General features: G+C 40.3%; 1 protein-coding gene and 1 non-coding gene across 6 annotated transcripts in view; one reads left to right on the forward strand and one right to left on the reverse strand.

Moving 5' to 3' along the window:
- Nucleotides 1-14,091, forward strand: part of NOVA1 (NOVA alternative splicing regulator 1) — a 232,960-nt gene that overhangs the window by 46,502 nt on the left and 172,367 nt on the right. The gene's annotated exons all lie outside the window — the stretch shown is intronic.
- LOC128341334 (U6 spliceosomal RNA) lies at nt 5,244-5,350 on the reverse strand. Its single transcript, XR_008314355.1, has one exon. It is a non-coding gene; the product is annotated as a U6 spliceosomal RNA (small nuclear RNA).

Raw genomic sequence — 14,091 nt, forward strand, 5'->3', positions numbered from 1 at the left:
TTTCAGACAGTTATTCCCTGCCCAACCTGGAAATGCTGGGGATTAAACCTGGGACCTTCTACATACAGAGCATGCACTCTCCTGTGGAGTTACAGTGTCTCCCCAATTATGACCATCATACAAACTCACCAAGTTAAGATTGTTTTTCTATGTAAAAAACAAACAAATATGAGGGACAAATCTGTCTTGTGATGCTAACTATTGTAAATTACACTCTGACATGGTTCAGATGTGACATGGAGCCATGGCTTGGTCCTAGTTCTCTGTGTTCCCTGGCCCATTCCCTTGAACGAAAACTTCAGATTCTGGCTAGTTTTAAAGATTGCTTTATGATGAGCTAGCATTTTCAGTGTTCAAACTTGATATAAAATCCTGGCCAGGACTTGAAGTAGAAATCGTTCTTATCTTCATGTACAAATGGGAGAGTGGAGAACATGAGTCAAAGGAGTTGTCACACAGAACCAGGATTAAACCATAGTTACTGGCCCAGTTCAAACATCCCATGAAAGTGATTTTATCACTTATTTATTCTTTAATTTATTCTTTATTCTTGTGGGCTTCTTGATGAACCCAGGAGCTAGCAAATTCTCAAAGATGGCAATTTCCTGATTCAACACAGAATTGAAATCTGAATTGCTCCATGAATTCATATAATGTTTTTTATTTAAGATATTTAAGGCACTTAATTTTTTTTTGAACTGGTATAAATAGGAGGTGTAGCATTTTTTTTATTTTATGCTTTCCAACAACCTGTGCTCTTCAGTGTATTGAGTTTCAAATTGTGAATATTTTGTGGTGGATTTCTATGGTCAGTTACCATTTCATGGAGAAACACTTTAGGCTAGTTCAGATGTCACTGGGAGTCAAGATTTATTGTAACTTTCTGCTGGCAAGGTATCTCCTCATCAGCTACTCTCTCACAGTTAGTCAGAGTAGAAAGTGGGTGTGGACTCTGAGCACAGGCATCTTTGGAAACCAGAAGCTATTATCAATCCTCTCTCTCCCGCCCCCGCCTTGGCCAAGCACAGGTCAAAATTTTCTTCTCACACCAAGACTAACAGAAATCAGCACTATTTACTTTTGGGGAAACTGAGAGACTGTAGAGACTAGGAAGTGAGAGGGACTCTAGAATGGGGAATTTTAGTGGGCAGGGGGAATCTGCAGAAAGAAATCTGAAGAGGGAGTGAAGTAATTGAAGGACAGGATTAACTGTGGATCAGTGACCTGGGTTTAAATGGCAGGAGGGGATAGGCAAAAGAGCATTTTCAGAAAGTGGAAAAAGGCAACCGGACAATAATTATGTACCTGAGCACAGGAAAGATGGACTGAAAAGAGACACAGAAAAGGGGAGAGTTGTGGCGGGTGAAAGAGGAAACAGGAAAATGTTCTATGGATGCAGCATTCCCAGAGAGAGGGAGGAGATTTTAGGGTGGGATTATCATGGAGTGTTAGAACTAGGAATATGCAATCCAGCTCGGGCAGTCTGAGTTAAAACTAAACCGCCTCCCCGAAAGTGGGGTGGGGTGCGTGGTTCAGTCCAAGTTTGAACTGGACCGGGCCCGGTTCTAAGAACCGGTTTGTGGGCTGGCTTGTGGCTATACTTACAAATGGGAATCCAGCAAGGTGGTGATGCAAATGGCATCTTCGCATTCACTGTGGTCATGAAAATACCTCTGTGCATGCTCAGAGGCCCGAACTGGGCCACAGCTTGCTCGGTTTGTCATTTTGGAAGCTGGCGAGGGTTTGGAGGAGTTCCCACCACGGCACGGTTTGATGGCTGGACTGGGCCAGGTTGGTTCAAATCCAGTATGGATTTGAACTGAACAGGCCTGGCTGGCTCCCTGCACATCTCTAGTTAAAGTTATAGTAGAGAAATCAGAGCAAAATTTGGACAGCAGAGCTACATGGTGGCCCGTAATGACAGGAAATGGTTATTCATAAATACCCATTCCTCGTTTTTCTTTGGCCTTTCCCAGCTCTAAAGAGGCAGTGAAGCTATTAGGTTGTCAGAAAGGTCTATGGAGCCTTCCTCTCTACAACAACCTCTCATAAGTTTCCCTTTGTAAGATAACGCAATGAAGCACCACTGGTCTATCTGGCAAAAATGTAGAAAGGGACTTTTCAGCTCTGCTCTTTTAGTAAAAAATACAATTCAATACACAAGGGAGAGAGAGATCAGATTGGGAAAGGGGTTTCAAACTAGCCTATACTGTCTTTATGGTTGTGAGAATGGGTGGCTACTGAACTACAGCTCTGACAGGGAGCAGGATGAGTGTAGCGGAGGCAGAGGAAGTTGACAGTGGATTTGACAGAAGCAGTGCTGGATCCCCTTCAGTAAGATGGACTGACAGTAGGGGTGAGTTTAAAATGGGATGGTGGCATTTCTAATACGAATCGAATCAGCAGAATACTTGATTGATGAGCCTTCTGTGATGTTTTGCTTCAGGGTAAAAATCTCAACAGGACGCATTTGACCCATCTGCATTTGTCTGTTGGACAGATGTCTTTAATTGTCTCACCTAAAAGCTTCTGAATGTAAAAGGAATGGTGAATTATTTCAGCTACTTTTCTTTCTAAATTAAAAATGTAAAAATGACTTAAGCAGTTCCTAGGAAGACTTGGGAGGTTTTGAGCAGGCACCAGTGAGAGATGCTTGCAGCCTAGAGTAGCCATATTTCATGGCTGCTCTGGGCTCTGTATCTGTGAGAGATAGTTAGTGCCTTTGTGTGTCTTCAGATGAAAAAAGTAACTTAGGTTATTTGAAATAAATCAGAATTTTTTGTGACAGTTGAACTGGCTTTATTTCTCAGTAACCATCAGTCCTTGCTTCTGAAGAGTTACAGCCTAATCCTAATCCTCCTGAACAAATTTCACTTTGTTCAGTGGGACCTAATTCCAAATAAATGTACACAGGATTGCAGCCTTACCCTTCAATTAATCATTTTTGCTTAATATGCTTGCTTGTGTGCAGACAGCCAAGCAGGAATTGGCAACTTGTTTCTAACTATATATAATTTTGTTATCCAAAAAGTGTGGACCAAATGACCAAAGCTTAGGAAATATAATTCTAGCCAAGTAATAAGTTTTAATTTGTCGAGAAATGATATATGCAATCTAAAAAGAAACATAAGATAGAAACCAACAACAGTCACTGGAGGTACTGTGTTGGGGGTGGATAGGGCCAGTTGCTCTCCCCCTGCTCAATAATTTATTTATTTATTTAATGTATTTTTATACTGCCCAAAACTTACGTCTCTGGGCGGTTTACAACAAAATAAAAACAGAAAAAGTATAACATTAGTTAAAACAAAAACAAAAAAGCTTAAAACATTACAACAATTTTAAAATTTTAAAATAATATTTTAAAACAGCATTAAAACTATTAAAACAATATTAATTAAAAGCCTGGGTGAGCAGATGCATCTTTAAAGACTTTTAAAAAGCTGTCACAGATGGGGAGGCTCTTATTTCAGTAGGGAGTGTATTCCAAAGCCTCAGGGCAGAAGCGGAGAAGGCCCATCCCTGAGTGGCCACCAGACCAGCCGGTGGCAACTACAGACAAACCTCTTCTGATGATCTCAATGGGTGGTAGGGTTCATGACGAAGAAGACGCTCTCTTAAATACCCAGGGCCCAAGCCTTATAGGTTATAACCAACAGCTGGTATTTTGCCCAGAAACATATCGGCAGCCAGTGTAGCTCCTTCAATACAGGAGTAATATGGTCTCTCCGAGATGACCCAGAGACCAACCTGGCTGACACATTCTGGACCAACTGTAGTTTTTGGACTACATATAAGGGCAGCCCCACATAGAGCACATCACAGTAATCCAGTCTGGAGGTTACCACCAGATGTACCACTTTTTTGAGGTATATACAGGTGAAACTCGGAAAATTAGAATATTGTGCAAAAGTCCATTAATTTCAGTAATGCAAATTAAAAGGTGAAACTGATATATGAGACAGACGCATTACATGCAAAGCGAGATAAGTCAAGCCTTAATTTGTTATAATTGTGATGATCATGGCGTACAGCTCATGAAAACCCCAAATCCACAATCCCAGAAAATTAGAATATTACATGGAACCAAGAAGACAAGGATTGTAGAATAGAACAATATCGGACCTCTGAAAAGTATAAGCATGCATATGTATTCAGTACTTGGTTTGGGCCCCTTTTGCAGCAATTACTGCCTCAATGCGGTGTGGCATGGATGCTATCAGCCTGTGGCACTGATGAGGTGTTATGGAAGACCAGAATGCTTCATTAGCGGCTTTCAGCAATTCTGCATTGTTTGGTCTCATGTCTCTCATCCTTCTCTTGGCAATGCCCCATAGATTCTCTATGGGGTCAGGTCAGGCGAGTTTGCTGGCCGATCAAGCACAGTACACTGTATACTTTTCGGAGGTCCGATATTGTTCTATTCTACAATCCTTGTCTTCTTGGTTCTATGTAATATTCTAATTTTCTGGGATTGTGGATTTGGGGTTTTCATGAGCTGTACGCCATGATCATCACAATTATAACAAATTAAGGCTTGACTTATCTCGCTTTGCATGTAATGCGTCTTTCTCATATATCAGTTTCACCTTTTAATTTGCATTACTGAAATTAATGGACTTTTGCACGATATTCTAATTTTCCGAGTTTCACCTGTACTTCAATATACTTTGTGGTAACTCCTTGAGACTGGGCACATACATGTCACTACAACACTACCCTTTCACCAAGCATTCATTCTTCTAAAGCGACCAAGCATCAAATGTATAAGGATCCATACAGCACCATTTATAGAAACTCTGCCACTAGCTTTATAGAGCTTTAAAAGGCTCAAAAACTTCAGGTCAGTTATGCAGGGACAGGTTGGTTTAATCAGCCAGACTGACTAGAGTGTCAGCAGTTACCACTGCCCAGTAGACCTCCCCACATCGTGTTAAAAAGGTGCCTCTTTGCCCAGTTAGCAGGGGTAACCAGGCATAAGATATTTCCCTTAGTGGATGGAACCATAGCTCAGTGGAAGAGCATCTGTCCCAGGTTCACTCCCTGGCATCTCCAGGTAGGGCTGGGAGAGACTCCTGCCTATAACCTTGGAAAGCTGCTGCCAGTCATTGTAGACAATACTGAGCTAGATGGACCAATGGCCACTTCCTATATTCCTAGTACTCTTTAACAGTTGCTATCCAGAATAATGAAGCACTGGCATTGATTCAGGAGAGTGTTGATTCTTGTTCATCTCTCCTTCTTTCTGTATGGAACAGTTCATGAATTTGCATGTCCTCCTTGCGCAGGGCCCATGCTAATCTTCTCTTTATCGTTCCAATTTTAGTATATGTGCTGCTGAAGCGAGCACCCTTCTTTCTGTAGCGGATTGTGGCTTCTGAAAATTGCACCGCGCCAGTGCTTTTTTACACTGTATATTGGCCAGTTGTTGTTTTTATTGGTGACTTAAAAGAATCTCCATCAAATTTGCAGATTATAAAGAAAAGAGATAGCTAACACTTTGGAAGACAGGAATATAATAATCAAAATAATATTGATAGAATGCAAACATAGGCTGAAACTAGCAGCATGAAAATCAGCATAGAAAACGCATGATAGTAGCACATTTAAAAAACATTTCAGAAATGCAGTATGGGTGCAGCTACAAAAAAGGCTTATGTGATTTTAGGCTAGATTAACAATCATAGCTTCCATGTAAGGAGCAGTGATGACTCTACTTCATTCTGCACTGGTCAGACTGTGTCGTAGGTGCTGCACTTTAAGAAGGATATAAACTAGGGATATACAGAGCATTTTGAGCTTGAAATGTTCTGACTCGAAATGGGTGTTTCGAGTGTTTTGAACTCAAAACAGAACACCCTTGAAATAAAGGGCCTGTTTTGAGCTCAGAACTGTATGACCCTGTTCTGAGTTGGAACGTTCCGAGTCAAATCAAAGTCAAGTTGATTTGTATGATAACAAGCCAACCAAGAAGTAAGGAGATCACAAGCCAGTTGGAAGCAATTGCCAAAACCAGTCAGCAAGGGAAATACACACATCCAAAATGGTGCTCAGAACACTCGGAACTTCCGAACTTGTTCCGTGGGAGTAACTGGCTAGACTGGTTGTTCTGATGGAATGTTCTAGGCATTTGTGTTTCCCCTGAGCTCGGAACAGAACACAGATCCCATTCCATGCCCATCCCTAATACCGACTTATTGAAATTGGTGGCAACAAAGATGGTCAGGAGTCTGTAAAACAAGTGCTCTGAAGAAAGGTTGAAAGAAATGGCTATGTTTAGCCTGGAGCAGAGAAGACTGAGTAAGGGACATGATGGCCCTTCAGATATTTGAGCGCTGTCACAAGAAGACGTGTTCTCTACTGTCCCAGAGGGAAGAACTAGATCTAATAGACTTAAATTACAGAAAGGTTCATTTCTTAATGGGAAGATGCTTAAAGGGAATCTTCTTAAGGGTAAGAGTTCTTTGAGAATGAAACCAGTTTAGTGGGGGTGGGAGCTCTCCCTTGCTGGATGCCTTTAAGCAGGTGATAGACAGCCTTCTTCTGAGGGGTGCTTTTGCTCTGGATTTCCTGCATTATTGGAATATAATGAGTTGGAATAGATAGCCCACAATGCCTTCCCCAACTCCTTAATTCTAGAAATGGGACTGAATATCTTCTACTAATTTCACTACATTAATATAGGCTGCTTCATGCATTTGTTTTTAATAAGATTTAATCCTAAATGTGACTCCTATATGCTTTAGATCAGTGATTCAATTAGAAGACATTCAGATTTTATCTAGATTATCTGATCATGAATTAAAAAAAAGTATTTTAATTAGTTGAGGACTTGATCAGTCAAACCATATTTGTTCAGCTGATTGTCATATGCTGCTAAAAGCAGGCCATGTCAATGTTTCTTTGGATCTAAGAGCCAGCGTAAAGGGTAGGGGCCTGTTGATGGACATTTGACAAAATTACTGGCCTTAATGATGGACATTGTGAACGGGGAGGTGGGGGAGGTAAATGATATCTCTTTTCTAAGTATGATACTTAGAACAAAAACAGGGCTGTAGGGGAAAAATAAAGATTTTACTAAATAGCTTTACCTCTATATATCCTTGTCAGGAGGACTAGTGCCAAATTACTCATATGAAGAAAGGTGCAGGGGACAGGGAAAATAGTTCTCTTTGTCCTTCTAGAATCCTATAAACACATATTTATTTATTGTTCAATTTCTGTACCATTTTTCATTAAGCATCTCAAGGTGGTTTAAAACAGTTAAAATACAATAAAATTCCATAAAAGTTACATTTAAAACCTTAAAGTTTTAATTTTAAAACTAAAATTTAAAACCATAAAACATCAAGAAATAACAATAATAATTTAAAAAAAACCAACCCACATGAAAGCTGAGAAACCTGGCAGCCTGAGGTAAAAGCCTGAATAAATAAAAAGGTCTTGAGGAATTTTTTAAAAAGCAGCCACAGCTGTCCCAGAGTGAACATTAACTGGGAGAGCATTCCAGATTCTGAGGGCAACAACAGAGAAGGCCCTGTCCTGTGTGCACGACAATCTAGCCTCTCTCAGTGTTGGCACATGAAGCAAAGGCCCCCCTTTCCATATATTTTCAAAGTTCATTGAAAGCATGCATCTCTCCAAAAAGCTTTTTAAAAAAACTCCATTGGAGAGTGGAAGAAACGCATCTTCTGTCAAAGGGAAAGGTAATTGACATTCTGTGCAGTGGAACATTGGTGCTGGGGGCCCTGCTGGGGCTGCTGCAGAACTTGAAATGCAGCCGCAACAGTGTGGTGACACGAGGCAGCTGAGGAATGACTTAAACAACTTCCAGGAAGTCTCTGAAAACTGTGAGACTGCCCCAAAGCTATCTTAAGACATTCTACAACTGCCCTCTCATGCTACACTAGTGGACCTGTTTTTCAAGTTGTGCAGCAGCCCGGATCGGGCCCTGACTCAAATGTTTCACTGCACGACATGACAGCCACAGTTTATATTTCTCTGCCTCAGCTTCAACAAAATAATTTCTGTTTTACGTGGAGGTAAAAAATGACCTTAGATTTTTTAAAAAAATTACCCCTTCCCTTCCTGCCTCCTCCGGTAGATGTTGTTTGATGCTTGCCACTGCTACCATTCTCACTACTACTGATGTCCTGACTTGGTGCATGGAGGTATCCATTGGCATCAGCAACCGGCTTACTCTCTGGTTGGCATGCCCATTGCTGCTACAGTCTTCCCAACACCACACTTCTGGAAACAAAACAAAATACAGGGTAATGCCTTGCTGGAGGTGGCAATGGATGGGCCACCAAATGAGTATGTTGCTGCTGCTTGAATTGCAGCAGTACCAGTGCTGATGGGTCATGGAGTATACAAAGCTGGAGCATCAGTGGCATCAAGCATTGGAGTGTGTTTGGGAGGGGGAGGCAAGGAGGGAAAAGGATGGTGGCAAGGCACTCTGGCCCAGGAGGTGGGAAGCAGGGAGAGGCAGTGAGTTGGCTGTTAGCAGCACAGGAGCTCCCTGACTTCTCCTTTTGGTCTAGGCTATGAGGGCTCCAGGCTGGAAGGCAATGTTCTCTCTAATTTTTTTTTAATCTGTGTGTGGAATAAATTTTGTTCTGGGTGGCAATATCAAGACAGTGTGCACATGTATATATTCAGAGTGGGACCTTCCTGATTCAGTCTGAGTGGGATCTAAAATTAATTTAGCGGACATCAAAAAAACTTGTTTGCGCATGCACGTGTACACACCTAAGAGGGAACACTGCTGGAGGGGACTGTGGCAGTCAGGAACCATTGATTACCACAGACTTGGAGCAGGAGAAAAACATGCACTTGTTGACCGAGAGGAAGTGAGAAGGACAGCTATGCAGACAGCCAGGCTGCTGTCTGAACAGGAGGAAGTTATGGGCTGCTCATTCCTTCTCTTCTGAAATGAAACATTGCATGCAGAAAGGGATGGGGCTTGCTTACATGGTGAAGCAATAGGTGAATGCATCCAGGAGGACACAGAAAGAACAGGCAAGAAGGACAGTGGTAGTGGGCTCTGGCCCAGAAAGCAGAACTGTTGTATCAGTTTTTAGAGAAAAGTTCTCAGAGATAACTTTTTTGTCTCTGACTGCCACAGTTAAATTTCTAGATGCAGCAATGAGTTGGTGCCTGGCAGTGGTCCCTCTAATATTTTTCATCTCTGTGCAGAATGGGTTTTGTTCTGGGCGGAAGTATCAAGGCAGTATGTGCACACATGCATTCAGAGTGGGGCCTTCCTGATTTTGCCTGAGCGGGATCTAAAATTAACTGAGCAGATTATAAAAAATATGTGAGTGCTCACATATGTGCATGCCTTAGAGGGAACACTGGTGCCTGAGGTTAGTCAAGCGCCTTTTCTCAAGCATTTTTAAAACATAACTAATTATGCTTTTAGCTATTATATCTTGTGTTAATTTTGTAACTAGAATATTTTTAGAATTAATTTCTAACAAGGTTAACAAATCTGAAGTATTCTAAAAATGAAACAGGTCCTATGCCACACTTCTGCTTTGGAACACTAAATATATCCCAGATATTTGAGAAAACTTGATCTCCTGTTTGTATGAACCTATGCCAGCCTACACAACATGTGCTGACATGAGGAAAATTACTCAAAGTAGTCCAATTAAAATTAAAGGACAAGTTAGGCAATACTTCGTGTCAATTGTGGTTTGGCAGGGTAGCTGTGGGGACAGACTTCCAAACCCTGTTATAAAACCATAGAAGCTCTTTCCCCCCAAATCTCTTTAAAAAGAGATTTGGGCTGCGGGGTGGGGGTGGGTGGGGAAGAAGCTTGTTCTGTAAATTATTTTGCACTGACAGGTGTACTTTAATGCCTGGGTTGACAAACCACCGTTATGGCTGTTGCTCTGTGTCTCAAGAGGCTCTGCACCATAGAAGTGGGAGTGAATTGTAAACCATGGTTTGCCATTTGTACATTTGGAGCTCAAACCATGATGATTTATCATAGTTAGCACAAACCATGGTTTGGCATGCAGTTCTTATCACATATTCTTAGTATTCTGTTAAAATAAATATCTTTCAGTTTTGTTCAGCTGCTATTCTTTGAAAACATTCCAGCCTCCTGTTTCTCCTTAGGCCCTTATTGAGCAGTGTGCTAGATTGAGCACACTGAGAACACATAGATTATTGAGCAGTGTACACATTGGGTATTGTTTACAACAAGAACTGTGTAGCAATAGTCTTGTTTCTTGTGACTATTTGTGGTCCTTGCATATGGGAGTCCTGACTGTGGTTTTTTTTTTAAGCTAGCTAAGAATTAATTCTGTTTATTGTTTCATGGGATATATTACAGTATTTAACCATGGTTAAGTAACTAGTTTTTCATCCTTGAATTTTATTAAAGATTCTTCTGAAACTCTCATCACTGACTTTCTCCTCAAATTTTCTGGCTTTGTGTCCAAGGTGAAAGAGTTGCTCTTGTCGGGTTTTTAAAAAAATGGGTTACTAGACATGTACAGTTTGCCATTGCTTTGTTCCTTCATTCAGTCATGTCTCCCACCCTGTCATTTTTGCCAGTTGTGTGTGGCACACTTTTTGCAGTGTCTCATCAGTGTTATATATGACTGCATAAAATTTTTTGGCGCAGTGTACCAGTGTACATCAGTAAAATGTCACACAAAGTAATCTTGATGCAGCCCTCATTACGTATCAAGATATTTTTCACAGTGTGTGCATGTGCATATTGGGAATGGGGAAATCTATGAAAGTTATGGCAGATTACATGCTCTAATTCTAGAATTAAGTTTTAGAAATTCTTATGGTTAAAACATAATTCAGGAAGAGTAGCTGAATGTACCTATGTTATAGAAAAGGTAGAATTCACTTATCTCTATTTTAATGTGTGATATAAGTGTCAAGCAGTTGCTGTTTGGTGTTTGCATAAGATACATGCTGTGGTAGGGCTACACCACACTTTTGAGATGCTAGGTGCCAGTGCATGGCTATCACTTTCATTTGAGTGTACATAAACGAAGACATTTTCTTCTACGTAATAAAAGTGAGCTATGAGTTGTGTTTTTAGAGTACCAGTATTATTACCTCACTGACTTCTTACAATATTGTCTTGTGATCTTATGATTTTGCTTAGAACTGATGTGAATTTTTGTAAGAATACCATTGCCACATTTCACTAAAATGCCACAAACATAGTTATGACTTTCTATTGTTGAACATAGCACTTAATAAAATGAGATCTTCTCTGTTTCACTCTTTAAGCATTTTTCTTTTTGCATTGTCTTCCTCTCAGCTTCAGTTGCCTGTATAAGTAAGTGCACATCTTAAGATTGGTGTGATCATTTGACTAGTCACCTAGGAACTTCATAATACATCCTGGCTGTGCAATCTACCAGATGCTACAACTGGGAAAATTCTGAGCTATTAACAAGCCTCTTCATTCTATACTTAAAGCATCATCACCAAAATCTTTTCATGAATAGTTAAAAAGTGCCAAGGACCCACTGATCCAGTGGACACTGGTATTTTATATTTTTCAGGAGCACATTTGAAGCTGACGCGATCCTGCCAACTACTCCTACGTTTTCTGGGACGTTGAAAGAACTGTCAACCCTACATTTTAAAACAAACTGATTTGTGTTTAACCATGAGAACTGTTTTGTATATTGAAGATCAGTGATACTTAAAAGCTGCTAACCAAAAGTTAATTAGCTAGCTATATTATCCAGATGAGAATATTTTTGTAAAAATGTTGCTATCTTTTATAAGCTAAATACATCTTAAGATCTTACTCATGCTCATGTATTCAAATAGAGATGAACAGCTTATGGAAAATATCCATTTTGAAGTTGCTACACAAACACTTTCTGTAGGAAAGTGTGTATTCACTTCATATAGCAGTTGCCTACAAAGGCTCCTGATACAACCTGTTAGTTGAGGACATGGTACATTTGTGTAGTCTAGGAAAAAAGCCTTGCTGATATCAAAAGAACTCTGATACCTGTTTTAAGAACATAAGAACAGCCCAGCTGGATCAGGCTGAAGGCCTGTCTCATCCAGCATGTTTCACACAGTGACCCACCACATGCCTCTGAGAAGCCCACAGGCAAGAGGTGAGGGTATGCCCTCTCTCTAACTGTTGCTCCCCTGCAATTGGTATTTAGAGGCATCTTGCCTCAGAGGCTGCAGGTGGCCTATCGCCATCAGACTAGTAGCCATTGATAGACCTGTCCTCTATGAATTTGTCTAAGCCCCTTTTAAAGCCACCTTAGCTAGTGGCCATCACATCCTGTGGCAAAGAAATTCCATAGATTAATCATGCACTCTGTGAAAATTTACTTGCTTTGGTTGTTCCTAAATGTTGAACTTCCTGCTGAAATTAGAGTTTCCCCATCTGACAACTTTTTAAAAGTCTCTAAAGACCCATTTATTCACCCAAACCTTTTGAGTAGACTTGTGGATTTAAATTGTTTTAAGGTTTTAATTTCTATTTGGATTTGTTTTATGTTGCTGTAAATGACCCAGACATGGAAGTTTGGGGTGGTATACAAATATAATAAAATTATTTATTTCCTTGCCTTCAGTTTCATAGGATGACCTCTGGTTCTAGTGTTGTGAGAGAGGGAGAAAAAATTACCGGTATCTATTTTCTGTTCCTGTTACTACTGGTCTGAAATGTTGTTACCCTAGCAATGGACAATTATATAATAATTGTACTAACTTGTGAAATGTAGCATCCTAACAAGATTTGACATGTTCTAAAGCTTAACAGAGAAAATGGATAAAGTAATTTGGGGGGAACAAAGTAGTGAGGAGCACTATTTCTCTGCCTTCAAATTTTATTTGTGTTTGAGCTGATAAGTTGTCTGAAGTTTCCTGACCTTATCTTTTGTAAAAGTAGGATCATGCGGGCTTAAATAAGCAGTATGTAACCCATTTGAGTTCTTTGCCATTAGTGAATGTTTGTGGTGATTGAATAAATATGTTAAGTTGATTATAAGGTTGATATTTTTATTTTTTTGTTAAGCAAAATGAGGATCCTTTTAAATGTTGGTGGCTGGCATTTAAACTCTCACTAGAGCAAATTGGAAATAGTTTAGTAATATAATGGGAAGCCTTCAGGAAATACTTCTAAACCTCTTTAATCTACCATGTCCTCCTTTAAGTTAAGCATGATCCTCAAAATATTAGGCTTACACACTGCAAAGCATAATAGGTAATGGATCCGATCAGAAGAAAGCTTGCATAAGGAAACATCAATGCTCCACCCTTCCTACAGAAGCTTCCTGCGCCTTCGAGAAGCTTCTTCAGAGGGTCTGGAGATCTTTCGTGTTTGCCGGATGGGGGGAACAAGGGGCTACAGCAGGAAGTGATAACTGACAAAATTGCCCCCTTTCTTGCATGTGCAGAAGGAATTTCTGTTTGTGCAAGAGCACCTTTTACTTTGATTTAGCCAAATTAACCCACCTTTCAAATAGTGCAGCAGCTTAGCAGATTAAAAATGCAATATGTGTATACCACTGCCAAGATAGAAGGCAGTATGCCTCCAGATACCCATTTGTAGGGTAGCAACGGTAAAAGAGGGTGTATGCCTTCATTGCTGCCTTGCGCACTTCCCAAAGGGATCTGGTTGTCCACTGTGGAAAACAGGATACAAGATAATATAGGACTTGACCTGATTAAGCATGATTCTTAGGAGACATTCCTAATTCTCATCAGAAGTTGTGAGATCTCTGAATTGTTCCCCCCATCTTAATTTGCTTAATACTATAACCTTTTTGTATTCTAAGTTTTGTGTTTTATTGCACAGCTTTTGTGCTTCTAACTCTTGTAGTAGCTTGGCCAGAGTGGCTTACTTAAATACTTGGGATCCAAGCCAATCTTTTCAAAAAGTAAGTGGATCTTTCCGTAACACAGCCATACTAATATATCCATGTACTTAGATTGTAAGCTCTTTGGGGCAGGGATGCTCTATTTTTTGTCTTGTGCTGTTGCCTCTTCCTATTATGGGGAGCATAAGTTGTGAAAGATAGTCTTGTATCCTTCTTTCAGTTTACACTTGCAGATTAAACTCCTCATTAGCGT

The sequence above is a fragment of the Hemicordylus capensis genome, chromosome 1 (assembly GCF_027244095.1).
Source record: "Hemicordylus capensis ecotype Gifberg chromosome 1, rHemCap1.1.pri, whole genome shotgun sequence".
In the NCBI taxonomy this organism is placed as follows: Eukaryota; Metazoa; Chordata; class Lepidosauria; order Squamata; family Cordylidae; genus Hemicordylus; species Hemicordylus capensis.